This window comes from Mauremys mutica, chromosome 1 (assembly GCF_020497125.1).
Source record: "Mauremys mutica isolate MM-2020 ecotype Southern chromosome 1, ASM2049712v1, whole genome shotgun sequence".
In the NCBI taxonomy this organism is placed as follows: Eukaryota; Metazoa; Chordata; order Testudines; family Geoemydidae; genus Mauremys; species Mauremys mutica.
The window spans coordinates 345,040,931-345,058,851 of record NC_059072.1 but is presented as its reverse complement, the minus strand read 5'-3'; the positions used below and the strand labels follow the sequence as shown (position 1 = coordinate 345,058,851).

The window sequence follows — 17,921 nt, the reverse complement described above, 5'->3', positions numbered from 1 at the left end:
ATCCCAGCCTTCCATCCCCAGCCACTCAGTCTCCCACCTCTAGAGGAAGAACTTGGGAAGACAAATTGGTCTTGCAACATGTCTCGAACATCACGAGATATGAACTCCAGTGGACCATAAGGAGAGAAACAAGTTCCTAGGCCAACGACCCCTCATTCAGAATTCCTTGCAGCCAGGCCCCTTCTCTTCATATGAAAAATGGGATGTCATAGCATGAGCACCTCAGATGATAGCTTGGTAAGTGGTTAGAGGCTTCCACACCTCACTTACTACATTGAATTATCATTCTGGAATGTGCACAAAAAAAATCAGAGGGGAGTCTCTGTTTTTTCTGTCAGTGGATGAAGCAACAGTCTGGACCTGGTCATTCAGTTCTTACTCAGGCAAGATTCCCATTGAACTCAGGCTCATAGTTATTGGGCTGCATTCTCCAGTACAATCCAGCTGCTTTAGGCCACTCTGGTGACAAACAACTGCAGACCTGCCTTTCTCTTTCGCCACATCGCTAGATAGTGCAAAGTAGCTTGAACAAACCAGGCAGTTGGCCCATATAACTGTGTCATGAGTAGACCTCATTTTGCTGGATGGATTAGAATATGAACAAGTACTTTGCCTGATGAAATTTACATCTTAAACGTGATCCACAAAGGAAAAAAAGAAAAGGGGGTCACAATTGTATTCCTCGAAGATAACTTTCTCAGGAATTTGGTGACAATTCAATTTCCTGGCCAAGTTTAAGTGCATCCAAACTCATCTAAACTCCCTGTTCCATTTGTTGCAAAAATAACATCAACTGTTGTTTCAAATTGGTATATTAATATTAAAAAATACAAGACCACAAGCTATATTCTGGGACCTTAACAAAGGATTCCACAACCTTCAACGCTACTTGTCTGCCTGCCTGTTAAACCAAAGGTATAAATATGAGTCCCTGGCACAAGGTATGTTCATGTCATTCCATAGTGTCACATGATGATGGCAGCTTACAAGCTGCTAAGACAAAGTGATTGACACAGCACCTTAACTATTCTCTTAGGTACTTTTTTCTAGACAATCAATTTGGTTGTTCTATCTCATTAAATTTCACTATTTTGGTACCTCATATTAGTTGAAAGAGACAGTCTACGGAGTCCTTGAACTGAAGGCATTTAAAGATCATTCTCACAGACAGGAATCTTCGTCAGTTAGAGGGAGACCTGGTGCATCTGTCAAGGGGAGGGTTGGGGGATGAACAGAGAAAATTATCAATCCACATTACTGACAGAGGGACATCAAGATCATCAAAAGGGTGCTGAATCCTATCTTTTTATCAGGTTAGGCAGAACACAGCAGTAGCTTGTAGTGTCAGTGTAAGGAATTTATTGAATCTCTGTGTAAAAAACCTAAGTGCACTGGAATGCTACATTGCAGCAATAAAGCCAGGTTTATTGCTCTGCTGCAGCTTTACTTGATGCTAATAAATTACTGCATTAATAACCCATTATATGTATTGTATTAGAGACTATATAATTACCAATAAAAGTGTTAACTATATTAGCAACACTGCACTAATTGCATTAAGTGGCAATTTAAAGTTAACGTATTCGAAATATACTGTCCTTGACACAATAAATTACAGCACATCACGTTAAGATTGATAGTGCCAGAATAACGTCATTCTGTTTTCTCCAACAGGTATTATCTGATAATGGTTTTCAGGATCCAATGAGCCCTTTGGCAGGGGTAGATGCAAACTATAAAATGAGGTTCTGGGGCTGAGATCCTCAGCTGGTGTAACTCAGCATAGCTAACTGAGCTAGGCCAATTTACACCAGATGAGGCTCTTGCCCTAGAATTGACTGTTCCAATGAAAATCTTCCAACAGACTTAAAAGGACAGGGTGGAATCAGGTGTTTGGACAGCAAACTAAGTCACAATTCCCAGTCCCTATTCCCAGCTGTGTGTGACCATGGACAAGTAGTATAACCTCACTTCCCTCTCTGACTTACTGGATGACCTTGGTCAAGTCAAGTCACATACTGAAAGGAAACTGAGGTGGGACCAAAACTATTATTTTTTCCCAAAAATAATTGAGTACCAAGTTTATTGGCATAAATACACCACCCTCAATCCAGCTCTTAGCAGGAGAAAATCGTGTCAAATGGAGAGGAAAGATGGTCCAGCAGTTGGATCAGGACTCAAGTCCTTGCTGCCCCCACAGACTTCCTGTGTGACCTTGGGCAAATCATTTAGTCTGTCGGTGCCTTCATTCGCCATTGATAAAATGAAGGTAATAGCACTTCCCTGGCTTACAGGGGTGTTGTGAGAATAACTATATTAAAGATTGTCAGATGCTCACAGACTAGCATGATGGGGGGCATAGAAGTACCTGAGAGAAAGAGCGATTCCATAGCCTTTTGGTTCCACAGAAGATGTTTATATTTCTAGCTGAACACACCCCTTTTCATATATATATATATGTATTGTGACAAAGTTCCTCCTCTACCTTGGTGGGTCCTGCGCTTATTGGCAGATTTTGCTAGCCTCAGAGATCTTCCTGTGTTGGATCAGGAGTTGAGAGGTTTTGGGTGGAACCCGGGCCCGCCCTCTACCCGGGTTCCAGCCCAGGGCCCTGTGGACTGCCACTGTCTAGAGTGCCTTCCTAAACAGCTACACGACAGCTACAATTCCCTGGGCTACTTCCCCATGGCCTCCTCCCAACACCTTCTTTGTCCTCACCACAGGACCTTCCTCCTGATGTCTGTTAACGCTTGTACTCCTCAGTCCTCCAGCAGCACGTCCTCTCACTCCCAGCTCCTTACGCACACCTCACTAACTGCGCTGAGAGCCTTTTTATACCAGGTGTCCTGATTAGCCTTAATTAATTCTAGTAACTTCCCAATTGGCTACAGGTATCCTAATTAGCCTGCCTGCCTTAATTAGTTCTAGAAAGTTCCTGAGTGTTCTGGAATAGTCTCTGTTATCTTACCCAGGGAAAAGGGACCTGCTTAACCTGGAGCTAATGTATCTACCTTCGACCACTCTCTTGTAGCCATCTGGCCTGACCCTGTCAATATATATATATATATATATTTATTTATTTATTTTATGGCCTTTGTTGCTCTCCTAATGGCTACACTAAGAAGTGAAATTCCTTTCAGTCTAGACCTGAATGGTTCAAAATTAAAATAAAAGATTTATTCATTTTACAGTTACCATAATTAGATATATAATCAGCATTAAGATAAATATAAGTCTGTACTCAACAAGTCTGGACTTTGCCCCAAAGCTCAAGCCTCTGGGGGCCAAAATGGTATTTGACATTTAATTTAAAAAGCCACGTAGCATGATGGGAAAACATCTCTGTATAGATAGTAAAAAAGCAGTGGTGCATTTTATTTAACATGGTGGATTGGCTTGGCTTTATTTTCATATTTTAATAAGCTCATCTCATAAATGAAAATAGAAAGATCATCTATCATCAGAATGGATGAATGATTTTTTTTTATCCTTGTTTAGAAAAAAGCAGTTCCCTTCCTCCTGCTAAAAATAAATGTAAATTAAACAGTATGAAATTGCCTAAAAACATCACAGATTCCTAAAGGGACATCATGATGTTTAAATGTCAATACCAGATTCATCAAGAGGGCTGATTTTTCATGAAGAGAAATCTCATTCTAAGATAGCTTTCCATTTTATAGAAATACATGGAGATAACATCATTTTCAATTTACAATATTAAATATTGATGTGGTGCTTTGACAAACAAGAGGCAGGGATTTTACTCCCTGGGTGGAAGGTCTTGTCTACTTTTACAAGGGCCCGGACGGCCCCTGACGGTAGAACCAATGTAGAACCATTAGCATGGTAGGGGACATGGACACTGAAATAGGGGTGCACATCTTTTGTAATGAGATGGCACAGAATATTAGTCTGTGTAGAATTGTCTTAGGTACTTACAGGGCCCCATTACTGCAGCATGCAAGCGCCTCACAATCTTTAGTGTATTTATCCTCAAAACATCCCTGTGAGGGAGGGCAGCGCCCCATTGTGCGGGTGGAGAACTGATGCACAGATCGAGTATGGGACTTGCTCAAGGCCACACAGGCAGTTTGTGGCTGAGCAGGAAACTGCGCCCTGATCTCCTAAGCCCCAAGCTAGTACCATAATCACGGGGCCGTCCTTTCCTCTGTTCAGTCACTCGCTGCCTCTGTGCTCTGTATGGAGAACCCGGCAGGGTGTGGTCCTTGGTAAACAAGGGAGACAAATCCATGACAAACCGTGGCAGCTTGTTTGTTTGGGTCTGTAGTTTGTAGCTGTTTTCCTTAATTAAGTATTATTTGTATTTCAGCGGCCCCTGGACCCTCCAGGCAAAGTTAGGGCTTGCCGCTGTACAAATGTAGTGAGCGAGTCTGTCCTAACGAGCTAAATTGGCAAGACACAAAGGATGGGAGAGGAAACCGAAGAAGAGATGCTCAAGGTCACACCACCGGTTCAGGGACAGAGCTGTCAATGGAGCCCAGGTCAGTCTCCTGACTCCCAGTCCAATATGCTGTGCAAGATCGCCTCCTGCTTAAGAAAAACAGCAATCCCAGATATCACGACACCATATCTGGGCAACATAGACCTCTGTGCAGAGATGCCTGCAAGCCATAACAAAGGAATCAGATAGTGGCTGGGAGCAGATAGGAGAGGGAGGAACAGGATCAGGGCTGACCATGAGGCAAACTGAGGCGGCTGCCTCAGGTGCCAGATTGGGGGGGGGGCGCGCCAGTAGGACCCAGAGTGTAGGAAATTATGTCTGCTGCTGGTGCATATGTATTCTCTCTGCTCTAGATGCACAGAGATGGTGGAGTGCTGTGCTGGAGGAAGGGGGGCACAAGAGACATAACAGGCAGGCAGGAGAAAAGGTGAGAGGGAATAACAGAAAGCAGCAGGAGCTGCAGGGAGAGAGAGGAGGAAGAGGAGTCTCTTATGTAGCTCTCTAGCACCCCCAGGATTAAACCAGCTTCTCAGGGAGCTTCCTGTTTCCTGCTGCTTCCTTGAACCCACTTGAGGAGAACAGGCAGTCAACTGACGTAGTAGGAGCCAGTTAGGCCCTTAAGACGCTGATATCTTCCCTCACTCAGGCCCTGCTACCAGCCTGCTTTTCTGTCCCCTTCAACTGAGTGTTGAGAGCCACTATAGCTGCCACAGAACAGCAGTCATGAGTGAAAGAAGAAAACACCCCTCTGGGGCAGCATTCAGAAAAAGAAAGAAAGCAAAGGAAGCTTTTCTATCTAAGCAGGAAGGAGCTCTCCTGAGATACATAGACACAAATGTTCACAGTGAGCCTTCCAGCCCCAGTGAGGATGTGAGTGGAGAGGAGATGCCTGATCTTCCAGTTAGTCAGAGTGCAGGTGACCTGGCAGCTACTGCAGCACCCACATCTCCATCTCAAAAGGATGTAACCATGCACATTACTGAAGAAAAGTGTAGATCAGAGAAGACTGTGGTGGAGGTGCAAGAAACAGCTGCTGCTGAGTTTAGTCCCTTAAGTCTAGATGATCCAGGACTGTGGACCCACTTGAGCAGTAGCCTGAGGGACTTCCTTGTACTGCATGGGCCACAGAAAGTGAAAAACTTCATGTTCCCCAAAGACAATGAAAATAGAAGGCTCCATCCAACACATGACTGCCGTGAAATCCCCAATGGTGACAAAGCGGAGAAGCCATGGCTTATGTATTCAAAAACCCAGAATGCTGCATACTGTTTTTATTGCAAACTCTTCCAGCCTAATGTTCCAGCCACATTGGGTTCTACAAGAACAAAGGACTGGACATATCTGGCTAGAAATCTGGCATGCCATGAGAAGGCAGCAAATCACCAGAGAGCATTTCATAGGTGGAAAGAGCTTGAGATGAGACTAAGGTTAAAGGCCACCATAGATGGCCAACAGAAGATTGCATCAGAGTCTCTTTACTTGCAAAATGTTCTGAAAAGGCTCATTGCCATTGTGAGAATGCTTGCTACCCAAAACCTAGCACTGCGTGGCACTTCAGATCAGCTGTATGTGCCAAACAATGGAGACTTCCTTAAAATTGTGAAGCTGATGGCTGAGTTTGATGCTGTACTCCAAGAGCATCTAAGAAGAGTCACCATCCAAGAAATGTACACACACCACTACCTTGGAAAAACAATTCAAAAATAAGATCATACAGTTACTGGCAACAAAAGTCAAACAGAAAATTGTGGCAAGTGTGAAATCAGCAAGATATTACTCTGTTATTCTGGATTGCACACCTGACATCAGCCATATGAAACAAATTACTTTAATGGTGCATTTTCTAACAACAACAACAACAGAACCTAGTGAAAATGTCCCTGCAATGGTGACTGTCAAAGAGCATTTTCTAGAATTTATTGACATTGATGATGCTACAGGGCTGGTATGACAAATATGCTTCTTAAAAAGCTGGAAGATACGGGAATTGCGATAGCTGATGTGAGAAGTTAGGGCTACGATAATGGTGCCAACATGAGAGGAAAGAACAGAGGAGTGCAGACACAGATCCGAGAGTTAAACCCTCGAGCTTTTTTTGTCCCATGCAGTTCTCATTCATTGAACTGGGTGGTCAGTGATGCAGCATCAGCTTCTAGTGAGGCTGCTGAATTTCTTAATGTAATTCAAATAATCTATGTATTTTTCTCTGCATCAACTCATCGATGGCAAATTTTGAAGCAACCTCTGGGAACATCCTCTCTGACACTGAAACCATTGAGTGCCACACAATGGAAAAGTCGAGTGGAGGTGATAAAGCCTATCAAACACCAGATTGAGAAGATAGATGATGCCATATTTGCCATTATGGAGGATAATGCTATGACAGGAACAGTTTGTGGGAGAACAGTGGCAGAGAGAAATGGAATCACCAGAAACATACATCACTTCAAATTTCTGTGCAGCTTAGTGTTGTGGCATAACACACTGTTTGAAATAAATGTTGTAAGCAAGAGACTCCAAGGTGTTGACCTTGATATATCTGGAGCAATGGAACAACTGGACAAAGCAAAGTCATACCTATAGTCTTACCGATCAGAAGAGGGATTTCAAAATGTTCTGAAGAGTGCACAGAAGTTGGCAGAGGAACTTCACAATGAAGCTATTTTCCCACCCATTCAAGAATACAAGAGTTACTGAAGAAGACAACATTTTGATTATGAGGCATGGGATAATCCCATAAGAGACCCCAAACAACAATTCAAAGTTGAATTCTTTAACCAGGTGCTATATTGTGCAATACAGTCAGCTGAAGAACATTTCATGCAGCTCAAGGGATACAGCAGTATATTTGGGATGTTGTATGATATTCCAAAACTCCTCACTATACCTGAAGAAGACCTACACCAGCAATGCAGGGCACTAGAGACAGCATTAACACATGATGACATGCGCGATATTGATGCGCGTGATTTAGGTGATGAACTGAAAGCCCTTTCAAGATACATTTCAGCAGGATCAACTCCAAAGGCTGTTCTGGAATATATTTGCACAAATAAGATGACCACCCTCTTTCCAAATGCTTTTGTTGCTCTGCACATATTTCTAACACTTCCTGTAACAGTTGTCAGTGAGGAATGCAGCTTCTCCAAGCTGAAGTTAATAAAAACACATCTATGCTCCACAATGACACAGGAGAGGCTGGTCGGCCTTGCAACCATCTCAATAGAGCATGAGCTGGCCCAGACTGTGGACTTTCAGGAAGCAGTTCAAATCTTTGCAACCAAGAAGGCACGGAAAGCACCACTTTGATTATTCAAACAGATAAAAATGCCAGTGTTTACTATGCAGACAAGAAAAGTTACATTTGCTGTTCAGGCATTTGAAAGTTAAGTGTTACTTAACATTTTTCAACAAGGCATTTTAAGTTGTTAGTTCTCCTTTACTGGGGTAGGTAGCAGAGCAGTACCATGAGAGGAGTAGAACTGGAAGAAGGCAGAATTGAGACCTTTCAAAGTTTTGGCCCAAGCAAGGGGATATGGGGGCATAATTTTGAGCTCCACGCCTCAGGTGCCAAAATGTTGTGAGCCAGCCCTGAACAGAATATCCTCAACATTTCCCCACCCTTTACAGAAGCAGTGCGCTAGAGAGGAGGTGAAAACAATGAGGAGTTGTGGCACCTTAGAGACTAACAAATTTATTTGGATGGTAGCTCCACAGCCAATTCACAGCCTACCATGGGGGAATTCCTTTCCCATGCCCATCCCGGAGCCACTCAGCTATCCAGGCAGGTGCTGGGCTATGGATTAGAGCCCCAGGAGCTACATCCTGACACACACAAATCCCTCAGCTGGCACACAAGCTGCAAAGCACAACCCCTCTGCAGACAGAGGAGCTGGCATTTTTCTCTGGCAAACTTCTCCCCTGGCCTATCTCAGGGATGACAGTGATACATTGGGGGCAGGACAGTGGGAGTGACATGACCACTGGGTCCACCAATTGTATAGATCCTCTGGCACAAACCCTGCTTATTTATGGGAGTGTGAAGACACCTTGTTTACTACAACAGTCCATGAGCCATAGGGTAGAAGTGGCAGCCATGGCCTGCATGCACCAACCCTTCATTGTCATCTGTACAAAGCCTGTGTCTATGTGCACTTTGCACCAGTGTTGTGAATTGCACTCCAGAAGAGACGGCTCAAAAATCCTACTCAAATGGGATGTTTCTTAGTTTATATTCATGTTGTGTTCTTGTGTCCTACAGATTAACAACATTTATCATTTTTTGTCCAGTGAAGGAGGAATATAAACTAGGACACTTACAGAAACCACCCAGGGAAGATCGAATAACTTTTATTGCTGTTAATCAAGCAGGAAGGAAGTAGTTCCATGGTTGTCTGATTGGGAGATGTCTCCCTATTTTGAACGATGACTGAAAGTTCCTAATCTTTCAGGTGTGCATTCTATGTTAGCTAAGGAAATAACCGAGTAACTTGAAATTTAAAAAAAAGTTGCTTGGATTTATTGTATTCTGTCACTATATGAAAATAAAAGAACTATGTATTTGTTTGAATTTTACTCTGATTGTGCCACCCTTGCTCACATTAATGAGCTCTTACACAAACAGACCCTTGATTTCAATGGCATAATTTGCATCAGGAAGTGCTCATCAACACAAGGGTCAGGCAAGTTGGCATATGATGTAATGTGATATATTGTACCTATTCCTTACCATGAGCCCTGTTCACTACTACTGTCTACTGGATAGAAAGTCACACCTGCTCAGGAGTGAGTGTTCACGTCACCCTCTAGAGGCTAGGCCACCAACAAGCTATAAGTCTCAATACTACTCACTGGGGTGGACAAAGGTGACCTTTAGATACACATTTGGGAATCTGCAATATGCAAGCCCTGGTTGGTGTGGGTGGATTGGGATGGGGTGCAATTCAGCCTATTCACCCATCTCTACCCCACCGCTGGAAAGAAGGGGCTCAGATACCAGTGACTAGAAAGGTAGAAATCCCCAAGTGAACAGAAATTACTTCATCATTCTAAGTTTCAGAAGAAGAAGCACAGAAATGTAGAAAGAGGTTTTTTATGGTTTCAGAGACAGAAAACTCTAAGGCCTGTACTCCCAAACAAAGACTAACTGAAACTTCAAGTAATGTATCGGTGCTGCCATTTTTTTTCAAGCCAAGCTGTCCTCAGACATTCTGCACCAGCTTCTAATTACTTTCTGTGAATTTCTTCCTAGTTGCTGTTTCCATCTCTCCTGGGATTTCACCAAGGATGACAACACAATTTGCACATCTGAGGTGACTCCAAGCACTCACTGTTAACCTTTTGTGCACTTCCCTTCCCCGTGAGACTCCTGAAGTTTGTTATTGAGCCAAGCTTTGAAATTATCTCAGAAAAATAACATCTCTTTAACAAGGTCCATGTTTCATATGTTGCCCTCTAGATGGAAGAGTGGGATACATGGGCACAGAAAATTGCCTGAGAAGAGACAAACATTTGTATACAGTAACTTCCTTAACTTCCACAGCCAGGCTTTTCTTTCTGTTCAGAGCTGTTCTAAATCTTCCTTTGCCCTGAGCTCCTCCTTTGGACTGGGTTTCTCTGACTGTCCAATGGCTGACACAGAAAAGGAGTAAGTCCCAGCCCCTGTGTCTTGCTCCTTTTCTTCCTTCTCAGACCCAACTTTCCTATCTCCACCCACTCTCTTACTTCCTAGAATGGGGCTGCTGGTCAGCCAGATGGGAGCCATAATGATCAGCTCTTCTCAACACGCCAGCTGGCAACTTTTCTGTCCATTTTAACATTCCATTTAAGCAAAAGCCTCCATTTAACATTGTTTTAACATGCTTTCAGGATTCGTCTGTTACAGGAGTGCTGCATGTCTGCATAGATGTAAATACACCTCTACCTCGATTTAACGCAGTCCTTGGGAGCCAAAAAATCTTACAGCGTTATAGGTGAAACTGGGTTATATCAAACTTGCTTTGGCCTCAAGCATTTCCATTATTAATAGTCAGCAAATCATTTTTGTTAGAACTAACACGGTGTATGCAGTAAATAAATCTGTTCTACAATGGTTAAATTGCATCTCCTGTCTTTAGTTACAACAATCATTTTGCATGTCAAGTATCAGGGGGTAGCCATGTTAGTCTGTATTGCATCTGAAGTGAGGTTTTTTACCCATGAAAGCTTATGCCCAAATAAATCTGTTAGTCTTTAAGGTGCCACGGGACTCCTTGTTGTTTTAACAATTATTTTATAAGCTTACTTAAAAGATACTGTGTATTAACAAACATGGGTACTAAACACTGCTAAATGCAACCATGTGGGCTAAGTTTCATCATACATCAATTGTTTGCTTAGGAAAATGCAAAATTCACATAAAATATCAGAAAATGCTTTTAATTACACATCCTTACAAATTGTTGTAAAAAAGGATTTTGGTATTTTAGCAAATAGGAGCATGAGCCACTTTGTCATTTAGCCAACCATGTTATACATAGATTGTTAAGTAATATGAACTGTTAACTATTAAATAGTTTGAAAACATTTTAGAGATGGAAGTTTTTACTTATAGAAAAGGTTAAAATGAAGTTAAAAAAGATAAAGTAATCAAGTTTTAGAGACATTGAATGGTAAATACCTTTTTTTGGTGTACAAGATGCTTTAAGATGCACCCCTTAAAAATGTTTTAATTTTTAAAAAAACTTGTTATACTTTGTGGCTTCATGTTACTGCGAGCCTTCTTCTTCGCCAGGTCAGTTATGGATTTTAACTGCAGTCTATCCACATCCACATCCTGGCTTTGTAGCCACTTAAGACCAATCTCTAATCCTACAACCGCATCAGCAGCTTTGGGAAGTGGCTCTGAGGGTTCTTCGACACTATCCTCAGGGTTAGACACATTTTTCTGAGGCACCAGGTGGTTGAGGGGCAACATTATGAATTATATCTACATCTGTAAGTCATTCATAGGTTGGACACATAGCATCCACCTCCATCCACTCTTGAACATCAGCTATCCCACTTTGAGCCATAAGTTCCCTGTAGAACTTATGGCTCAATGGCCTCTTCTTCCGTAAAGCCTTCAAAGTTCTCATCTTCGTCTTCTTCCTCATCTTGGTTGTCATCGCTTTCAGTTACAAAAGCACTTTTGAGACCACAATGCCAACATTTCTCTATCATTGACAGAGTAATTCCTAGCCAGGCTATCTCGCCTGAGTTAAATACATCCAGCAAATTCAATTTCTTGATTACATCCATTATGCTACTGTTGTCCTCAACAATTTTCTTTACTAAGGCTTTACGATAGTTCATTTTAAATGTGGTTATAATGCCTTGATCGAGGGGCTGTATTTTGGACGTTGTGTTCTTAGGAAGGTAGCTCACCTTTATCTTCCCATCTTTGCTGGTTAAGGTCTCAACTGGGGAGTGAGTGGGACAGTTGTCAAGTAGGAGCAATGCCTTTGGCTCCAGGTTTTGTCTGCATAGGTGGCTCCGGACAGCTGGTACAAAATATTTATTAAACCATTCCTCAAAAATAGGCAATGTCATCCAGGCATTTTTTGACTGGTGATAAATGAATGAAAGCAAATCCATGTTCTTATGGTGGAAAGCCCTAGATGACTTGGATTTGCCTATGCACAGAGGTTTAAGTTTATGTGAACTGTTTTTATTCACACAGAAAAGTATTGTCACTCTCTCTTTTATCACCTTAAAACCTTCGGCCTTTTGTTCTTTGGTCCTAGAAGCAAGTGTTCTATCCGGCAGCATACGGTAACATAGGCCGGTTTCATCAGCTTTATAGATTTGCTCCGGAGCATAGTCACCCTCGATGATGATCTCTTGTAACTTTAGTGGGTATTTGTTGCAAGCTTTTACATCTGCAGAGCATGTCTCTCCTGAAATTGTGACTTGCCGAATGTCATGATGTTTTTTAAAACGATTAAGCCATCCACTGCCAGCTTTAAATTCATTACCTTGATGTGCAGAAGCATCCTCACCCGAGCGTCTAAAATCGAGATCCTTCTTCAATTTTTCCACTTGTTTCCTTATAATGTCACCAGAAATTGGCATGCCATAGGAGCGTTCTTGGGTAAACCACGTAAATACTGCTCTATCTAGTTGGTTATACTGGACAGTTTAGGCACTTCCTTTCTAGGCCTTCACTTTCATCCAGTTCAACTAGCTTCTTCTTCTTCTTCTTCTTCTTATTCACTCCCTGTGGAGCATAAGGCGCCAACCACTCTCCTCCATTCATTTTGTTCTTGAGCGAGACAGCAGATTTCATCCCACTTCATTCCCATACCTTTCATTTCCTCTTCAATGGTCCTTCGCCACGTCCCCAATGGTCTACCTCTCCTCCTTCTTCCTTGTGGTGTCCATCATAGGGCAATACGAGGGTGTCTGTCAGCATCCATTCTCAACACATGCCCCAGCCACCTCCATCTTCGTTGTTTGGCTTCATCCACTATATTGTTGATGCCCGTTAATCGGCTCACTTCAACATTGGTGATACGCTGCGGCCAATGTATGTTAAGAATTCGCCTAAGACACCTTCCTTCAAAGCCCCAAAGCCGACTTTCTATCTTCTTGTTGGTCCTCCATGTTTCCGCCGCATAGAGCAACACAGAGCGGACGGTCAACCTGTAGATCTCTACCTTGGTTTTCATTTGCAAGATGGTTGACCTCCAAATATTCTGAAGTCTATAGAATGCATTTGCTGCAAGACCGATTCTGGTAGATATCTCCTTCTGAATATTACCATCAGCCGATATGTAACTACCAAGATATTTGAAGTCGTTCACCTCCTCCAATTCTACGTCACATAACACTGTCTTCATCGAGCTGGCTGTTTTTACTTTCATTATTTTGCTCTTACCAGCATGGATATTAAGTCCTACGCACCTTGCTACTCTACCTACTCTATCAGTCTTCTCTTGGAGATCCGTCTGAGAGCTTGAAATCAGGGCGATGTCATCCGCAAAGTCACAGTCTTCAATATGACCAGAGGGTCCCCATGCGATCCCTCTTGGCCTATCTTCAGTGGCTTTCCGCATCACCCAATCTATGACCACAAGAAATAGAATGGGCGAAATAACGCACCCTTGTCTAACTCCCGTTCTCACATGGAACCACTCGCTCTGCTGTCCTCCATGACGAACACAACACTTATTGCCGGCATACATATCTTTGAAGATGTTAATCACTTTCGAAGGGAATCCATATATTTTAAGATATTCCAGAGAGATGGATGGTGGACACTATCAAATGCCTTCTCGAAATTGAGATAATTAATGAACAGTGGCGAGTTCCATTCAAGAGATTGTTCCATTATCGTATGTATACAAATATCTGATCAACGCATCCTCTCCCACTCCTAAATCCTGTTTGTTCTTCCCTTAGGATCTCTTCTACTGCTTGTCTTATTCTCTGTAACAGAACTCTGCAGAAAACCTTCCCGAGCACTGATAGCAAGTTTATACCTCTCCAATTACCACATAAAGACAAATCACCCTTCTTTGGTAATTTCACGATGATACCTTTCTTCCATGCTTCAGGTACCTTCTCTTCTTCCCACACCTTGTTGAATAGCTTCTTTAGAATCCCGGCACTCGTATTCAGGTCGGCTTTTAGCATTTCTGCGGTTATTCTATCTTCACCTGGTGCCCTGTTTGCTTTTGTCTGTCTAATAGCCTCTTCTATCTCTCGCTCTATGATAGGCCCACATTCTACCTCCATCTGAAAACTCGTTTCCTCTATTTCAACTACCTCTTCAGGATTTGATCTATTTAAAGTCTCTCTAAAATGCTCTGCCCAACGTCAACCAAATCTTCAGTTCAACTAGCGTTGATCATAATTTTTCCTCATCTTTGATCCACCCTCTTAATTTTGATTCCCCCACTCCTAGTTCTTTTGAGACCTTTGCTTGGTTCATTCCTGATTTCAGTCTGTCCAAAGCTTCCAATTTTTCTTTGACTTTCCATGCCTTTCGTTTCCGTGGTTGTGAACTACTTGCCATCATGTTAATGGATTTTAATATTAATGCTAACAATTTTTTTTAATTGTTTAGAAAATGTCAGTGCAGAGTTACAGTGTTTCCAAAATACAACTAGTGAGACAACTTAAGCTTAGTCTATACTGCACACAATTTAGAAACAAGATTGAAATAGGCGAGAGAGATGAAAACACCTAATGGGACCATGGGCAGGCAACATACATTTACTCCTGCCTTCTCATTGTTGCACATTCTTTCCACCACTTTGATACATGCACATTTGTACAAACAATGTACCATATGTATGTAATTTGATACAAGCCACATTTTAAGAGCCGAGGCACCAACCACGGATGGTTTTGTAACAACTTTAAACTGGCAAGGTGGCAGCAGGTTAGTCAACGACAAAGTGAGACTGAACTCTCCTTTTTGATAAATTAGACATGGCTATAAATACAAAGGCCATTTTTATTATAATGGCCGCTGAAAATTAGCTACCACCGCACACATGTTTTTGTTGTCCACAAAACGAATTTAAACTTTCAATGGTTTTAAACTATCAACGGATTTAAACTGTCAACGTTATAACTTTAATTAAGACTTGCAGACAAGACTGTTTTTTATGCAATGAAGATCAGAGTGAAAGTTTAAAAATGCTGTAAATGCGCTCGGCTTTGTGTTTCGACTTTCGATCCAAGGCAGGCTTGTAAAAATATACATACTGAATATGTATGCGGTAATCATTAAATGTATAAACTGGGATTAAACAGAATAAAAGTATGTTGTAGACATATCATTTTTGCTTTACCACGTTATATCCGAATTCGTGTTACATCAGCTCGCATTATATCAGGGTAGAGATGTAGTTATTTAACAGATACAGTGCCAGTAGGTGGTGCTCAGGAGTATGTAGTATAGTTTCTGGGGTTTGAAGAACCAATAAAACTACCACTTCTTGTGCACTGCAAACAGCTTCCTTTCTGCAGCTCGTAACAACTACCACTACACCCTACACAAACACCAAGACCAAAAACATGGCCTCATTCTTTCATGGTCCTAGCTAGACATGGTACCTACTCTCTCCCTTCTCAGCTTAAATTGTTACTATACAGTGACATAAATTAGAAACAGGGCACAGCTGTAAATTCAAATCTGGTTTCAAATTTTGACCACCCAAAGTTCAGACCAAGGATTGTTTGCTCATCTCACCCTGGAACAAGGATCCACATTGAAATTTGGATCAGGGTTGAGATTCTGACCTCACCTCTCCTCCCTCCTCCACATCCCAGACACTCACACACGTAGTCTCATCAATTTGGCCTTTAGGTTGTAAGCAATTTGGGACAGGGCCCCTGTCTTCCTTGGTGTTTGTACAGCACCTAGAACAATGGGGCCAACATTCCAAACAGCCCAGAAGAATCCATACAGTCACCACATGGCCACCCACACTGATCTCTTGTGCTGAGGGCAGGAGGAAACAGATTTCCTATGGCTCAGTACACAGAAGGCCTGAAAAGCAGTTTGGGGAGATAGCTAGGCTTACAACACAGTTTTCTCTGCAAAGATCACTTCATAGCTGAGGATTTGGGCTGTAAATGGAGCCCAGACACAGGATTTAGCCCTATCTGATTAATATGTGGTCATTTCTACATTTGATGAGTAAACAGCCAATGTAGGTTGAAAGGTTGTTTTGAGGTAGGCCATTTCTTATTGTGTTTTGCTCACCTTAGATTAGATTGTCACAAGTAAAGGACAGGGATGGACAGCAGGATAGGACTGATTAAACTGTCACACACCAGTAACAAATTGACCTGTTTTGGCAGGACAATAAAAGCACATTTGACATGTTGCTGCCACTGGTGATGTTTCACTATGCATGGTCACAACTGGAGCCCCTGAGGAAGGCAGGGAATAAAATAACAATATATAAAATCAGAGGTACATGTATTGTGCATCACCAAGTGGGCGATGCTAGTGATTAGCAGGACCTTCAGTGGTGTAGGGCCAGATCTCTTCCCAACAGGGGACCTGATTCTCCACTATCTTGTTCCTTGTGCAGGCATTTACACCTATGCAGAATGGGTGTAAAACATTACTTGTATGAGTAAAGGATCCACTGTCAGACCCACAGACTCCACCTTTAAAATCTCATTCATATTAGTTCTGTTGAACAGTGCAGGACAAGGAAACAGGACAAAGTGCTAATGAAACAGCCCCTCTTCCTTCACTTGAAATATAAAGCAGAGATGAGCAAAGCACAAAAGGCTTAGAGTTCAGGTTCTATTTGGATAAGCATCTAGAAACTCAAATGCTTATCAGAATCACCTCACCTCTGGAGATCGTAAAAATCATGCTGGAATGCTGTTGAAAGAATCCAAGTGCTTCTGAATCTGGTCACATCCAGAAGAACTGAAAGCACATGCATTTTTCATAGCATTTCAGCATTCCAGTTCTGATCTTAACTAGATGCAAAAGCAACATGGACTTAACAAAATCATTATCCCACAACCAAGGAAGAAAGCTGTATTGGTTAAAAATGGATAGAGTTAAGAGAAGAAGTGAAGGCAGCTAGAAAAAGTTAAAAAAAAATAATATATTAACAAATGGAAGAATGGGAAAGTTGATAATGAATATAAATCAGAAGGTAGGAATTATAGAAAATTGATAAGGGAAGCAAAGGGACACAGAGAAATATATGGCCAGCAGACTTAAGGACAATAAGGAGTTTTTTAACTGTATTGGGAACAAAAAGAACTATAGCATAGGTATTGGGCCGTTACTAGATGGAAATGATTGAACTATCAACAAACATGCAGAAAAGCAGAAGTGTTCAAAAATATTTCTGTTCTGTATTGGGGGAAAAACAGATGCAGTCATATCATATAACAACACTTTCCATTCTCCCCATATCTCAGGAGCATGGTAAGCAGCAGCTACTAAAGTTAGACTTTGTTAAATCAGCAGGTCTGATTAACTTGCCTCCAAAAGTTTTTAAAGAGCTGGCTGAGGATATCACTGGACTGGTAATGTTGATTTTCAGTAAGTCTTGGAACACTGGGGAAGTTTCAGAAGATTGGAAGAAAGCTAATCTTGTTCCAATATTTTAAAAGGATTAAGAAGATGACCCAGGTAATTATAGGCCTGTCAGTCTGATATAGATCACAGGCAAGATAACTGAGTCCTGTATCAGCCATTCCATTAATTATATTACCCTCCTTTAATTCATTATTAATGTCAATCCACATGAGTTTATGGAAAATAGATACTGTCAAACCAACTTGATTTTTAACAAGATTATAAATTTGGTTGATAAAGATAATAATGTTGATGTAATATACTTAGACTTCTGTAAGACATTTGACTTGGTATCATGTGATACTTTGATTACAAACTTTACAATAAAAATTAACATTGCACACATTGAATGGATAAAAACTGGCTAACTGA

At 41.7% G+C, this 17,921-nt stretch overlaps 1 long non-coding RNA gene across 2 annotated transcripts in view; it reads right to left on the bottom strand.

Moving 5' to 3' along the window:
- LOC123361959 overlaps positions 1-17,921 on the bottom strand; it is an 87,678-nt gene that overhangs the window by 30,143 nt on the left and 39,614 nt on the right. For both annotated transcript variants that reach the window (XR_006576301.1, XR_006576300.1), the window contains exon 3: positions 1,099-1,205. This is a non-coding gene — a long non-coding RNA (uncharacterized LOC123361959). The remainder of the gene's footprint in view (positions 1-1,098; positions 1,206-17,921) is intronic.